Source organism: Equus asinus, chromosome 10 (genome assembly GCF_041296235.1).
Source record: "Equus asinus isolate D_3611 breed Donkey chromosome 10, EquAss-T2T_v2, whole genome shotgun sequence".
NCBI lineage: Eukaryota > Metazoa > Chordata > Mammalia > Perissodactyla > Equidae > Equus > Equus asinus.
Window position 1 is genome coordinate 13,276,531 of NC_091799.1, and position 15,095 is coordinate 13,291,625.

At 57.3% G+C, this 15,095-nt stretch overlaps 1 protein-coding gene across 1 annotated transcript in view; it reads left to right on the forward strand.

Moving 5' to 3' along the window:
• The window catches only part of FAM163B (family with sequence similarity 163 member B), a 30,636-nt gene that overhangs the window by 749 nt on the left and 14,792 nt on the right, over positions 1-15,095 (forward strand). The window lies entirely within an intron of this gene.

The following is a 15,095-nucleotide window of genomic DNA, read 5'->3' on the forward strand; positions in this document are numbered from 1 at the left end:
TGCATAATCATCCATTCCATGTGCCCAACACCCATGAGAAAGGGGGCATTGGCCCTATTGGACAGATGAGGAAACTGAGGCTCAGGGAATTTTGGTCACTTGTCCAAGCTCACATAGCCAATAAGTGGTAGAGCTGGCCTCAGCCATGCCAGCCTCTGTCACTGCCACCTGCCACCCACCCTTGTTTGAAATCTGGGCTTAAAGGGGGGAGGGGGAGCACCAGACTGGCGTGTGGGTCTTCCAGCTGGGACTCTCCAAACATGAGAAATCCAGGAGAGACTTCCTGTCCATCTCCTGGCTCTGCCCTCTCGCCCCTCTCAGTGTCCTGTGCTCCCAAGGTGGGGACTTCCTGGGCCCAGTGGTCCTGCCAGTGTGTGTCTCCTGGCTGCTGCTCTGAGACAAGACTCTCGAGGTGCAAGTTCACTGACCATTCTCGGGGATAAGGGGGTGTCCAGGAGCCTTTGCCCCAGCTTTCCCCCCTTGCAAGTTCCCCAGGAAGCTGGAGCTGAGGAGAGCCAGAGAGGCACCCTGCCAGCCTTCCCCGGTGTTCCTTTCTTCCCAGGCCGGGCCAGGCTCTTGGGGGTTCCAGGTACAGTGACAACTTCCCACCCCCAAAAGTTCGGGCTTGCTAGGGAAGCATGCGTGCATATTCCCACTCTCCCCCTCTTCCAGTGGCATTGAGGGTGGAGCCTGGGTGACCAGGGGCCTTCCTACCTACCTAGGTGGGTGCGAGCCCCTCCTGGACTGCGGGAGGGGTTGGCCTGAATCCTTTGTGCACTGACTACATGCTTTCTAAAGGGCTCCGGTGCTGGGAACTTGGGAAGCATCTGTCCTGCTCCTGAGGCTGGGGCTCGGGCCCTGTGGGGCTTTGTTTATTCCTTCTTTCCTTCACTTGCAGTGGTTTGTTGAGCACCCGCACGATGGGATAAAAAAGACGGAGAGGGCGATCACTGTGCCCCGGATCCTGCTGACTTCTTGTCTCCCATCCACTGAGTTTTGGGTGGGGCTGACTGGTCCAGATTCACCTGGAAAGCTGGGAAGTGGCCTCTTGAAGGCCTCTTGAGGTTTTCCCAGCCTCAGTGCCCCGGGGGATGCATGGGGATGGGGTGGGGATTCTGGGGAGCATCGGCTGGCCTCCCCGGAGCACACTGATACCCTCTGCTCAGAGCAGAGGCCCATGGAGGTGCTGCAGCTTCTCCACTACAGAGCCCCTCCCAGCCTCTGAGGCTTCCAGCCCCTAGACACATCGTCAAACATGAACAAGGCCACTCAGGGGAAAGGTGGGCACAGCTGGAGGTGCCAAGACTTATCTGCCCAGTTCTGTCCACCTTTCTGGGTGACCTTGGACAAGTCACTCCCCCCTCTAGACTCAGTTTCGTCTGAGAAATGCTGGAGTGGATCCCATTATGCCCCCCATGAACCGTTGCAGCTCTGTTCATCTAAGCCGCAAGCCGAGTGGGTGAGGCTGGGAGGAGCCGAGGTATTGGGGAGTGTAGAGGGGTATTGGAACCTCAGGGCTGACCTGAGCCCATGACCCCAGTCCCGTCAACCCCACTCCCCACTCAAGTGATCACCCAGTTTTGCATGTTTGGGGGCCAGCTGTAAGTGGCTGACTCCTGGTGCTGGTTCTATGTGAGCCACACAGCCTTGCAGCCCAGGCTACATGATGCCAGGACTCACTCCCACGGAGAGGCCTCTGGGCTCCTGCCACGTGGGCCTGCGCTGCAGAGTGATGGCATTGCGATCCCGCTAGGAATTATTGCAGGCTCAGGAGGGGCGAGGAGTGGGCGGGGCTGCGGGAGAGATTACTTCGCACTCAATTACCGGTGACTCCAGGCTCTCCAGGCAGGAGGCAAGGCAGAGGGCGGCGGGCCCTTGTCCCGTCCTCCGCACAGCTCCCGGCCCTGCCACTCTCTCCAAAGTAGCAAGTCCACGTCTGTGGGTCAGTAAAAGGCCATCTGTATGGCAGAGAGAGTGGATTTCAGGCTACCTTGGCCAAATCACTCAGCCTCCCCATGTGCGAAAGTGGAGATGCTTCTGCCTGCCCCACCAGCACACTGCGGGTGACCAGGAAACTGCCGGCCCGAGCTGAAAGGGGCCCAGAGTCTGTTCACCGGGTCAGCTCCCCCGGGCCCAGGTGGCCGGGGTGCTTCTCAGCCTGGCTCTGCTGCTCTTCTCGGCGCTGGTTTTCCCTGCATTGTCTCAGTCCCTTTGGATTTGCTCCAGGGGGGTTGATAAGCCCGGCATCTTAAGTGTTTGCCAGCTCCTCTCCTTCCTCTGTTGAGCAGAGAGACTCCTGGGTGCAGGGTGCGCTCATTTCTCCTTTCGAAGCTCTTTGTTCCTTTTGGAATTTGGTCCCCTCCCTGAGCAAGCTCAAGTTGGTGAACCTCCCCAGGCCTTGGCCCAGCCCCAAGGATGGAAGGCGTACAGGGAGAACCCTCCAGCTTGTCCTGGGGGGAGGATGGGCGAACCCCCGAACTCAGACTGAGGCTTGGGTTCCAAGCCTGGCTTTGTTGCTTCCTGGCTGTGGGACCCTGGGCCTTAGGCTCCTGGGCTGTGAAAGGGGGATGTGGCCCCTGCTTCCCTGGGGACCTTGGAGGATCAACCCAACAGTCCTGGTGAGAGCCCCGAGGCTTTGGAAGTGGGGAGTGGGTGGGGGTCAGATCAGGCCAGGCTCGGAAGCCCTGCTCCGTGGTGGGCTTTCTCCCGAGGTTCACAGGAACCACAGACAGCGTGACCCCGGGAGGGACACGCCAGGTCTGGTCCTTAGAGGATGCTCTCGGCTGCAGCGTGGAGGGGCCCTTGGAGAGGGCGAGGCTGGAGGCTCGGGCGGAGGCGGCTGCATCCAGCCGGGAGGGAAACGATGGAGGCCCGGACCGGGAGAGGAAGCAGACAGGAGCAATGCAACAGCCGAGGCAGGGGTGTTGGGATGTGCGTGCTGGGGTGATGGGAGATGGCCAGGACTGAACAAATAGCGCTCCTATGACACTCCTCCACGTCGGGTCCAGGCAGACGCCAACCCCACCCGGAGACCCGGGCAGGGCTGGGTGTGCAGGATGGGCCAAGTGTAAGCAGTGAGGATGCAGCCCGCGGGCCTGGAGAAGGGCTTTCTGTTCCAGGAGCAACACGGCCTGGCTTGATGTTATTCCCTGTCCTGTGGACATGCTCCCAGCCACCTTGGGGTGGGGGGGCTTCCATGGGCGTGGCCCCAGCCGGGCTGAGCCAGTCACCTATACCCCTGTGCTCAGCTTCCCCAGGTGGCAGAGATGGGGGAAAGTTGGGCCAGTTGGGAGGCCCAGGTAGAGGCAGGACAAGGGCCTGAACAATGGTCCCAGAACAAGTGAGGCTCCCAGAGCTGTGGCCTCATCCACCGCATTCCCTGGCTGCTGAGGACAGGTTGGCAGTGTGGCCAAGTGGATAAGAGCATAGCCTTGGAGGCTGACCAGAGCTGTGTTTGTGTCCAAGCTGTGTGTCCCTAGTGAAGTTACTTAGCCTCTCTGGGCCATGGGTTCTTCATTCATAAAATGGCAGTAATAATATCTACCTTGTAGGATGTGCCAGCTTATGTCTCAGTCAGCAGAGCGGGGAAGGGAGTCCATGCACAGCTGAGCCCTGGCACAAACCTCCCTTCCAGGCCAGGTCCATCCTGGAGCAGTCCCCACTGGTGCTTACTTCCTGGCTCAGCCACATGGTGGCCTCCGGGCAGACTGGCGTTGGGGCTGCCCCTGACGAGCAGGGAAAAGCCACATTGTGGGACCCTACTGGCTCCTGACTACCACGTGCATCTTGCTTCTTCCCAACCAGGTCCTCGGTTTCTGCACGTGGTGGCCGTGGCAGCGGTGGCCCTCAGGGCACTCCCAGGCTGGCCCTGATGGCTGCTGGGCCTGCGGTCAGGCCCTGGGTCCCTGGAGAATAGTCATGTCTCTTTTATTATTATTATTTGCTCTATTTCGTTGCACACAGCGTGTAAGCAAAACCCAGGACAGGTGTGCTCCAGGTGTGGTCCGCAGACCCAGCATCCCTGGGAACTTGCTGGAAATGCAGATTCTCGGGCCCCTCCAGGCCTTCTGCCTTAACAGGCTCCCCAGGCAGTTCTCATGCTCAGTGGAGTCTGAGACACAGCGTCCTGGAAAACACCCCTACCCCACACAGAGCAACGGTTCCCCCTGCGCCAGGCCGTCGTTGGTGACTGTCTCCTTCATGCTTCTCGTGTTTTTAATTAATATACATTAAGTTTAATATATATTAAAGGGTTTTCTAAGTAACATAAATGCATGCTTGTTGTTAGAGAAAACCAACCAAAAAAAAATCCAGCTTTGTTTGTTTGATTGTTTTGCACAAAGTCAAAGCCCCCATGCCCAGCGCTGTGCGTCGTTTGCGTGTCGCCGGGCATCGCCGAGGGCCTTCTCTGCCCGTGCTCCTCTTGTCCCTTTAGCAGCAGGTCTTGATCATCCTCCCACTTCGGCGCCCCGTCCTCTCCTTATTGACCTGGACCCATGTTGATAAACGGGTGAGCAGGCTGTCCGGGTTTCCGTGTTTGTTGTGTGGCTTTTATAGATTCGTTCGGCGGTGTGATCGGCTCAGAGAAGGGTCTCGTGGCGGTGCGGGGGGCACACCCAGGTGCACAGAATGAGATGGCAGAGTGAGGGTAGTTCTCCACGGGGTGTAACGTGGGTGCGAGGCGGCAGGTGTCCCAGATTCAGAGGAAGGTGCCCCATGGGCCGGAGCAGTCAGGGAAGGCTTCCTGGAGGTGGAACTTGAAGGATGAGTGGAGAGTGGAGAGGAGCAGGTGTGGTGGAGAGATGGGGCGTTTCTGCTGGGACGCAGGGCACCTGTCTGTTGACTTTGGCTGATATCAGTGGCCCAGTGAAGACAGCTGACTTTCCCCACCTATCTGCTCCCTTGAGGGTGGGGAGAGAACCCTCTGGGTGGCTTCCCGCTGTTCTCGTTGGCTTTGAGCCTCTAATCTGTGCTGCGGTTGAGGTCGGTTTTCCTGTGCATCACTGCACCCTCATCCTCTGGTCTCTCTGCCAGGCTTAAAACGGCTCGCTCCCCACCCCCTGGTGCTGCAGGGTTTTTCTGCCAACGAGTGAGGGACCCACTGCAGAGCCCCCGCCCCATCCCGTGGCCCGGCCTCGACTCCCCAGCGAGCCGCACAGTCTGCGGTTTGTACCGGTGCATCCCAGTAGCATCAGCTCAGAGTGTTTTGCCGAGAGTGACAGGAGGCAGGGAAGGCTGGGCTGCCGTGGCGCAGGGAGGGAGTCTGCCCCAGCAGCTGCAGGAGGGGGCGGCCCGGGACGCAGCAGGAGTTCACCCGGAGCCCAGGTCGAGGCCCTCACCTCGCAGTGTTGGGAATGTCGTGTTTACACTCCGTTTTCCAAATTCTTCCACTTGGCGATGGCAAATCCACTCCCACTTGATACATTTGGGAATTTTCCTGAGGCAAATAAAGATGCTCGTTTTCCTGGTTCAGAGGCGAACGCCCAGTCCACACACCCGTCCTCCGAGGGGGGACCTCCCGAGTTAGCCCTGAGCCCGGCAGCCCCGGCTGGCTTAGGGAAGGACCCACAGCAAGAGCAGAAGCCACGTGTCCTTATCTGCCGGGGTCTCCCCTTAAAACATTGCAAAGCCAGCATCTCCTTTGAGAGGGCTCATCCTGGGATACAATGATCCAATCCTGGTTCGAAGGAAGACAGTGAAAAAAGTCTAATATTTCACCAGAAAAAGCAGCAGTCTCCTGGTAACGTTGTCGACTTGCTATCTCCTGGTATTTACGGGCGTGTAGAGTGTGTTTGCTTAAAACACTCATTATACAGAAGGCTCCTGGCTCGATACGAACCCATTTACAAAATTAAAAACACAGTCAACTTTAATTTTACCTCCATGGAACTTCCCACACGAGAGATCCCTCAATTTACTAAACAGATTTCTATTTTTTAAAAAAAACATTTTGTTTTACAACACAGTGTCTTGCATAATTTCTTCTGTGGTCAATTTTGTCATCACTGGCCCGTGTCTTGTTTTTCGCCGTCTGCCCTTTACTCCCGGGGAACATCCTCGCCGGTGAACCTGAGACCTGAAGGCGAGGAGAGGCTCGGCCCAAACCCCGACGCAGGTCCTCCGGCTGGTGAGCTTAGGCGCATCGCTCAACCTCTCTGTGCCCTAGTTTCCTGGTGCGTACAAACCGGATCAGTTGTACGGCTCCTGCAGGGTGGTGGTGAGACTCCCTCATCACCCATGTAAGACCCCAGACCCCCAGTATGAGCACATCAGAGGGAACCTGGTGCTAGGTTACGGGGTCTCTGGGTGTGGTGGGCGGCAGGGCCTGTGGAAGAGCCCCTGTGGTGGAACTCAGCTTCCCTATCGTCACACGCAGCTCAGGGGCCATACCCTGCTTAAACCTGTCCCAGCTGAGGACAGCACCCAGACCCCTGGTGCAGTGCAGGGGGCCCTGCATGGAACAGACCCTGCCAACCTCCCCCGGCCTCATCACTTGCCTCTCTCGCCCACCGTGCTCCCATTGACCTACTTCCCATTCTGGAAGGCTCCAAGACCCTTCCTCCCTGGGGGTCCTCCCACCTACCCACCTCTCTACCTGAAAGGTCTCTCCTGGCTCGTGCTGGGTCTTGACTTCCAGGTCAGCCCTTCAGGGCCGTGTCCCTGACTCCATGCCACCTCCCCAGAGATCAGCCCCGTGACACGCTCTCGGGCCTCTGTTAACACCAGGCTCTGTGGCTCCTCCCACAGGTCTGCATCCACAGCCTGGGACCAGGAACCCCCGGCACAGGGCCCAGCACACGGGGACGGGCTCTTGCTAGGTCTTTGTCAGATGGCTGCATGTTTCTGTGCCGTTCTGAGGGCCAACGTCGTCTGCCAGGATGTGCAGTGGCCCTGCCCGGCCTCTCCCTGGACTGAGACACCCCACGTTTAGAGGCACAAATGGCATCTATTTTCCCATCAAGGTCTCCCCTCCAAACATTGAAAACCTGTTCAGGGAAGAAGGGGCCCAGAGTGTTCCAGAAAAGGGAAGTCAGCCAGCGTGGCGGGAGCAGGGCCATCGGTGAGGCCTCGAGGGTCAGCAGGGCCTGTTGCGCAGCGCCCAGCATTTTCGGGTGGTGGGAATTTCACGGTCAGAGGGCAGCTCCAGGGCTGGCGGGTGTTGCTCGGCCCAGCCTCAGCTCTCGGCGAGGCCTCGGGGTCAGTGCTGCTCTTCTTCAGTGACCGCCACCGCTGGTGTATAAAAAGTCATTTAATCTGCACACGGGCCCTTTCAACAACACGCCTACACTCACTTAAAAATGGCTGAGCCTAATTTTTTAAAAAAGGAAAACTGATGTAAAACAAATGGCTTCAGGCAGGGTCTTTGCTGAAGCCTGGGCCACCTAAGACTGCTCAGGGCGGTCTAATGGAGCCGCTGGGTCAGCTGCAGTGGCAGAGCCTTGCCAAGAGCATGGAGGTGAGGAAGAGGGCCCCGGGGGGTTTGCAGCACCCCCCTCCCTGCCCATTCCCAGGGAGGCCCGTGGGCGGTCGAGCCCCACGAACTGTGTCAGTTGAATGAATAAATGAGTGAGTGTGGGAAGTGTGAGGGTGGGACCAGGGGTTGACAGCTGCCCTCTGAGGCCTCTGCCCCCAGGACGTCATGTGCAACAGGCAGGTGGGTCCCTCCTCGGGGGTCCTCATAGCTCGTACTTGGGAGAGAACTTGGGGTGACTCCAGGAAGGAGAGAAAGCCTAGAACTTGGCCAGGAGCCAGAGGTGGTACTGCCCTCCTCGCTTCCTTGGGGGCAGTTGGAGATCCTGCTGCTGTGGTTGATTGTCCTGGATGAGTTATGGCTTCAAGAGGAAAAATGTTCCCTTCTGTTCACTGAGCAGGTGACTAGACTGGGCAGCATCCAAAGTCCCTTCCAACTCTAAGAGAAAAATGTTCAGGGACCCTCAGATCTGAGCATCCGTGGTTCCAATGTCTTGATTTTCTAAGATGAAGACGTGTGGCTCTAAGATTCTGGGAGTCCACGATTCCCAGCCTTGGACTGACCTCTCCCCAGCAAGCTCCATGAGTTCTCTGCTGTGCATCTAGCCTGTACTCTCTGGTCGCTCCCCCACTGTAGACCCTGCTGAGAGCTCCAGGCAGAAGCTGGGCCTGCTGTAGATGAGCTGCGCTACTCTCAGAACAAGGCCCCGATGCAGGGGTCCAGGGGGTTTCCCATGGTTCCAGGTCCCCAGGGCACCTGAAGAGAAAGGGGAGTGCCTAGATGGGGCCATGTGGCCCACATCCCCCCCCCAGCTGCTGGGTGGTCCAGCCAGTCTCTTTGGAACAATCAGGTTGCTTGACTCACCTTTGTTTTTGCTCATCATCTGCTTCTTGTTCACTATCAGCACCACACACACACACACACACATGCACATGTGTATACACCTGCATACACCTGCGTACACACACACATCTCTTGGGGCAAAGTGGTGGCGCTGCCTGAATGCGGCGGGGCAGGGCTAGCCCTGGTCCCCTCCATCTGCTCTGGGCTGTCTCCAGCTGGGGTGGGAATTTTAGGGCATCTCAATATGTGCTGGGCAGCCTGGAGTGGTGACATAGAAAGGAGTCATGGAGGTTGGACAAGCTAACCAGCTTCCCCGGTTTTCACTTCCCCGAACCCCTGTTTCCTGGGCGACTCAACTCCTGGTCCTCAGAGCCCACCTGTGGATAAGGATAAGGCTCCTGTCTTCCTAACTTGGAGGGCTGCTCTCTCCATGGAGATGCTGTACCTGAAAACTCAGCTTAAACTGGAGAGAGCTGTAAAGACACAGGTGTTATTCCAGTTAGCCAGCGAAAGCAGTCGTGGGCGAGAGTGTGGAGAGGCAGCCCACGTTTCTCGCTCCCTCCCTCCCTCCTTCCCACCCTCCCTCCAGTCCAGCAGCCAGGCACCTGGTTCCTGGGCAGAAATTGTCCAAGCGCCCTGACCTGTGGGGTAAGGAGAGCCTCACCTCCTCACCTGGCACACGCAGTTTACAGCTGTAGCCATGGAAACTGCCTATACCTTGTGAACAACTAAAATATATATTTTTTTGATTTGTTGTTTTTTTAAAACATTGCATGGATTTCTCTTTTGTTTTCACACTCCTGTGGGGATAGGGGAGGTGAATACAAGGCACAAGGTTGTCAGGCAGAACACGCCTCTCACCCCACCCCCGGTTATCACTCTGCACGGCCTAGGGCCAAGAACTTAGGGTCCCCAGTGGGGAGAGCCCCTGAAGGGCCCCCGTTCCCTCGTCCTGGGCTTCCCCCAAGACGAGCCAGACTCCACCAAGCCCCGCATGAGCAGAGAACTTCCCCCCTGCCCCGCAACCCACTGCTCAGGTTGGGCCACTGGGGACCCAAACCCAGTGAGAAAATGAGAACCCTCCAGCAACAGATCACCCTGGCAAGGTGCTGAGCTGTGGGCCCTGCCCTCCAGGACTTGATAATCAAAAAGGAGAGGCAATGTTAATGCTGCTTTCTATTTCACCTTAATTTTGGAAAAATTTTTAGCTGGATAGAAAATTCTAGGTTGATTTTTTTTTCTTTCAGTGTTTTAAAGATGCTCCCTCACTGTCTCCCGGCGTCCACTGTGTCCGATGCAAAGTCGGCCATCATTCCTATCTTTGTTCCTCTCCTGTCACCGGCCTTTGTCTGTTTTTTTGATTTTCTCTTTATCACTGGTTTTAAGGAATGTTTCTTGGTGTTGTTTCCATCATGTTGCATTTGTGGTTTGTTGAGTGTTTAGATCTGTGGGTCTATAGTTTTGGGAAATTTCAGCCCGTATTTCTTCTAAGCATTTTCCTGCATCCCCATTCCTTTGGGGGGGGTTCCCATTACACATAAATTAGGCCACTTGTGGTGTCCCACCTCTCATGGAAGTTCTGTTTATTCCTTTGTGTTTTTCTTTTTTCTCTCTGTTTCATTTTGGATAGTTTCTGTTGCTGTCTTTTAAGTTCACTTATCTTTTCTTCTGCAGTGTCTAATTTGATGTTAATCTCATCCAGTGTATTTTTCATCTTAGACTTGGTAGCTTTTTTTAATCTCTAGAAATAGGGTTTTGTTCTTTTTAACGTATTCCGTGTTTTTCTACTTAATGTATCCAATTTTCCCTCTAGTGTTTTGAACACACAGGCAACAGTTACAGTAACTATTTAAGTGTCCTCGTCTCCTGATTCTATCATCTGTGCCATTTCTGGGTTAGTTTCAATGGGTCAGTTTTGCTCTTCATTTTGGGTTGTATTTTTCTGTGTCTTTGCATGCCAGGTAATTTTTTTGCTGGATGCCAGACATGGTGAGCTTGACCTTGTTGGATGTAGACCCGTACGTATTGAGGAGGTCCGTTCTGGGATGCAGTCATAATGGAAACAGTTTGGTCCTTTCAGCTGTGGCTTTGATGCTTTGCTACGCAAGACCAGGGCGGCAGCTAGCCAGAGCCCTTCTGAGTGCTCTCCCTGTGCTCTGCGAGTTACAAAGTTCTCCTCTCTGGTAGGTGGGAGCAGGAACTGTTCCTGGACCTATGTGAGCTTCAAGTCATGTTCCCTAGAATCCTTTCAGGTGGTTCTTTCTCAGACCTCAGGTAAACTCAATGCACATCCAATGCAAGAATGATTGATCCCGAAAGTGTTTCAGGGAGGAAGGGGCACCAGGCTGCAGCAGGTGGGGGAACGAGGACCAGGGCTCCATGAGGACTGGATCAGATGTAGACAGACAGGAGGAGCTGACCTCCCCCATGCCATCTCCTCCTCCTGCTCTTACGCTCCAGCTCCTGGAGCCCACCTTGCTCTGCCTGCCTCTGGGCCTTTGCATGTGCTGTTTCCTCAATGAGTTTCCCTTTCCCATTGTCCTCCACTTGTCTATCATGTCTCAGTGTCCAGGTCACTCTCTCAGGGCTGCCTGTCCTGGCTGCCCTCCACCCCATGAGCACCCTGCATGCTCCCTCCTTACACCCCATCTGTGTCCCCCTACAAGACTGAAAACTCCACAAAGGCGGGGACACAGCAGGAGCTGAATGAATATTTGCTGTTGAATTGTGGGTGAATTTTAAATGCCCCAGTGCATAGTGTAGCTGCTGAGTGCTATTAAACCATGGAAGAGGGAGCCATGTCCAGGGACTGGGGGTTAAAGATGGCTTGCTCCAGGAGCATGCTGACTGATGGCCGGGGGTTTCAATAAGCAGAGCTGGAAGGGAGTTCAAGGTCCATGGAAGGGCACCAGCAAAGACCCAGAGACAAGACAATGCAGAGTGCATGATTGGGAGGCCTGGGGAGCAAAGCTCTTAGCCAGACCCGTTTGAGGAGCATTGCAGGGATAGCAAGCGAAAGGCTGGAAAAGTAAATCAGGGACAAGCTCTGAGGGCCAGGAACACCAGATGTCCAGGGCCTGGACCAGGAGAGTCACACTCAGAGCTGCATCCTGGCGGGACACTTGGATGGACAGCGGGGGTGCCCCACGAAGGAGAATATGGTTCTGAATGTGCTGACGTGAAGAGGAAAATAAACCACAGCACAGTCCACATGGAATCATCTCATTGTCTTAAAAATTAGTCAAAATAATACCTGTTAGCATACTCATAGAGATACCCCAGCCCTCCAGACACCCCCCAATCCTGTAAGGTCCACCCACCACTCATCTGAGAGGCGCTTGCAGAGCGCCCTTGGCTGGGGGCCGGGGGCTGGCGTGGCCGAGACAGGCCAGGCCCCAGAGCTCACAGCCTGAGAGAAGGGAAGTCACGGACTTCCGGACTTCCGAAAGGAAATACAAAGGAGAGGAGGTCAGTGAGGGCTCCGTTGAGGGCACCGGCATCTCCAGGCCAGGGGCCGCTTTTAAGTCTCTGGGCCAAGGGTGTGCATCCGACCTGCTCAACAGTCCTGCTCCCTGAGGGCCAGGAGGAGGCAGGGACCCTGTCCCCATTTATCACTGTGTCCCCAACACAGCACAGTGCTTGGCACACTGCCAGCATTCAATAGCTGTTTATAGACAGGAGGAAGAAGGGAGGGGGAAGGGAGGAGGGGGAGAGAAGAAGGAAGAGGACAGGGAGGAGGGGGCAGGGAGGGGAGCTGGAGGCTAGCATTAACATCCTGGTGTAAAGATGAGGGGAACAATGCCCCTGGTGCCCCTGACACTAAGGAGGAGAGCCTGGATTCACACCCAAGTCTTTCTGACTCCCAGGCAGACCAGGGCTGGGAGAGAGAGGAGGCACCGACAGGCACGGGCCCAGGCTGCCGGAAGGCGGAGGCATCGGAGCCAAGGGGAAGACTCCACGGGGGGCTGCGGTGGGGGTTCCGCGAGAGAACACACAGAACAAACCATGGCTGCTCAGTGGCATTGTTGAGGGTGGCCTGGGCTAAGGGACGGCAAAGGGCGTGATTGACGCGGCCGATTCTGGGCCCCTCAGGAGACTAGTGGGCAGGATTGCTAGAGGCTGGCTGCAGAGGGGACATGGAGCTGATGGGGGTCTGCATGGACGCTGAGCAGGGCGACGCTGCGGTGGGGCTGGCTGCCCCCAGCCACACTCGGCAGGCTGCTTCCCCGCTGTTTTCTCAACTGCAAAATGGGGACAACCATCCTGGGCTCTGTGGACCGGTGAGGGCTATGCGGTGAAGGCTGTGTGGGCTCCCACACCTCCCGGCGGCCTGTGAGCACTCCCGAGACGGCTCTGCTCGGCCACCACCACTGCAGGGAGCTGCCACTGCTCTGAGTCCCTCTCTTGGTGGCCCCGGCCTGGGCTGCACAGTGGAGCCATCTGAAGAGCTTAAATGTCCTGGTTCCTGGGCCCACCCCTTAGAGTCTCTCACGAACTTGGCCTGGGGTGGGGCCCGGAGACGTTGCTGGGTGGTCCTGATGTGCAGCCTTGGGGGCAGCCTGTTGCTCACCTGGGGGGCTTGCTAAGACACAGATTGCTGGGCCCACTGCCAGAGTTTCTGACTCAGTGGATCTGAGTGGGACCCAGGCTCTGCATGTCACCAAGTTCCCAGGTGACACTGAGGATGCTCTGAGTGAAGAGGTCACAGGCCAGGAGCAGGCTCAGGCAGGTGACTGGCAGCAAGGCTGCAAGGTGAGGAAGTGGAGGAAGTGGCAGAGGGTAGGCCTCCCTCGGGCGGGAGAGGCAGGTGTTCCTGCTCTAACCGGGGGGCCGGGCTCTGTGCCCTGAGTTCACTGCCCCCACCCCGGGCATTAGGCCCTGCTGACTGCTCCCTGTCACTGAGGTCCTGCTTTCCCCAAAAGCCTGTGCTCACCCTCTGCCCTGAACTGCCCCGACCGTGCATGTCTGTTCCCCGGGCATGGGGCTGCCACCTGCATCTCCCCAGTCCTCTCCAGGCCCCAGAAGTGGGACTCAGCACTGAGACTGGCTGTCAGTGATTGAGTGGATACTGTCCAGAGAAGTCAGGCAGAGCCCTGGGACTTGCCAGAGACAGCTGGCATTTCTGAAAAAGCCGCCTGACCTCTAGCCCAGCCCCAAGTGCTGCCTCTCACTGGCCGTGTGCCCTTGGGCAAGTGACATCATTTCCGTGAGCCTCAGTTTCCTCCTCTGTAAAATGGGGTTAATAATTCCAACTCCAAGGACGATGGTGATGGTAAAGGGGGTGACACCTGCATTCTTGCCACAGCACCGGAAGGCAGGCGTTGTCACCATCCTGATTTCACAGACAGGTAAACGAGTTGGCCAGTGACTCGATCCACAGGTGTTTTACAGGGTCTCCTGTTTGCCAGGGCCTGTGTTTCAAAGTGAGGCCGATGGTGCGGCCCTCATGGGGCTCCCAGTCTATCGGGACAGCTCGTGATGACACAGCAGGGTGGACAGGCCAGGTGCACAGAGGAGCAGGGAGGAGCAAGGACCTCCTGTGGAGGGCAGGGCGTGAGCACCATCGTAAAGGATCGGAAGGAGTTAGCCACTTGGAAGGAAGCGAACAGGGGCCCCAGGCCGAGAGACAGTGGAGCACGACAGCACTGAGGCCGGCACATGCCTCCGCAGCGCAGTCCCTGTCCTGAAGCAGAGGTGGGGGTCAGGGCTGGTCCGAGGAGTGTGGGCTGTTCATGGGCACTGGGAGCCCCTGCTAGGGCAGACTCAGCTGGGGGTCCACCATTTAGGACAGCAGCTCTCCAAGAGTGGTCCCTGGCCCCCCAGCCTCAGCATCCCCTGGAACCTGCGAGACATGCAGAGAACAAGCCAGGAATGGGCGGGCTGCAGTGCCGACACGTGTGGCACCGACTGTGATGGGGTCTCAGCTGCAGTTCCTGCCCCCCATCTGGATGGGCAGCATCCTGAGGATAGGCCTGGGCGTCTCCCAAACCTGAAGCGGGGCCTGGTATGTGCTAGGCACCCCATCCTACATGAATGCAAAGCCACTGTGGTGGGCTCTGGGTGGAGGGGGTTGGGGGGCAGGGGGCCAGTGCTGAGATACAGCAGACACCTGGAGCTGCTTGGGACCCTGCCCCAGCCTCACAGTGCTGGCCCCTTGTAGACATGGGAGGAAGCACATACATGGATGGCCGTCACAGCAGAGTCAGGAGACCCCATGGGGTCGGCAAGGTCAGCGGGGCCCAGGCAGGTGGGGGCATTTGAACAGGCCTTGGGGGGCAGACCGGGACACTCCGGGAACTGGGCCCCACGCTTTTCGGAGCCCTGCCTGCTACGAGCCCAGGCCGAGTCCTTCTGCTGCACGGCAGGAGGCAGAGCAAGGCTATTTCAGAGCTGGTGCTTCTCTCAGGGTCCTGGAGAAAGGTGACAGGGTTCTCTCTAGACCTGGCCCCACAGGTCCCGTCTTCTGAACATGGATGCTGCTCTGTCGGTCCCGTGGACATAGGAATCCATGCGAGTTGGAGTCAGAGTTCCTGGGCTGTGCTGCTGGCGGGGACCCGTGTCTCCCTGAGCCTGCAGAGCCCTCTGCCCTCCCCCTGGTGTCCCCGGTGTGTCTGGGCGTGGGGTCGGACTTCCACTCCGTATTCCCCCTTCTGTCTCCCACTCCTCATCTCGGGGTGGGCTGGAGCGTCCCTGGTCCTGGTAGGAATCAGCAGAGCTCTGGCCATCAGGAAGGGGGCCACTGGGAGGACATCCCCAGACCACACGGACGGAGCTCTCCTCT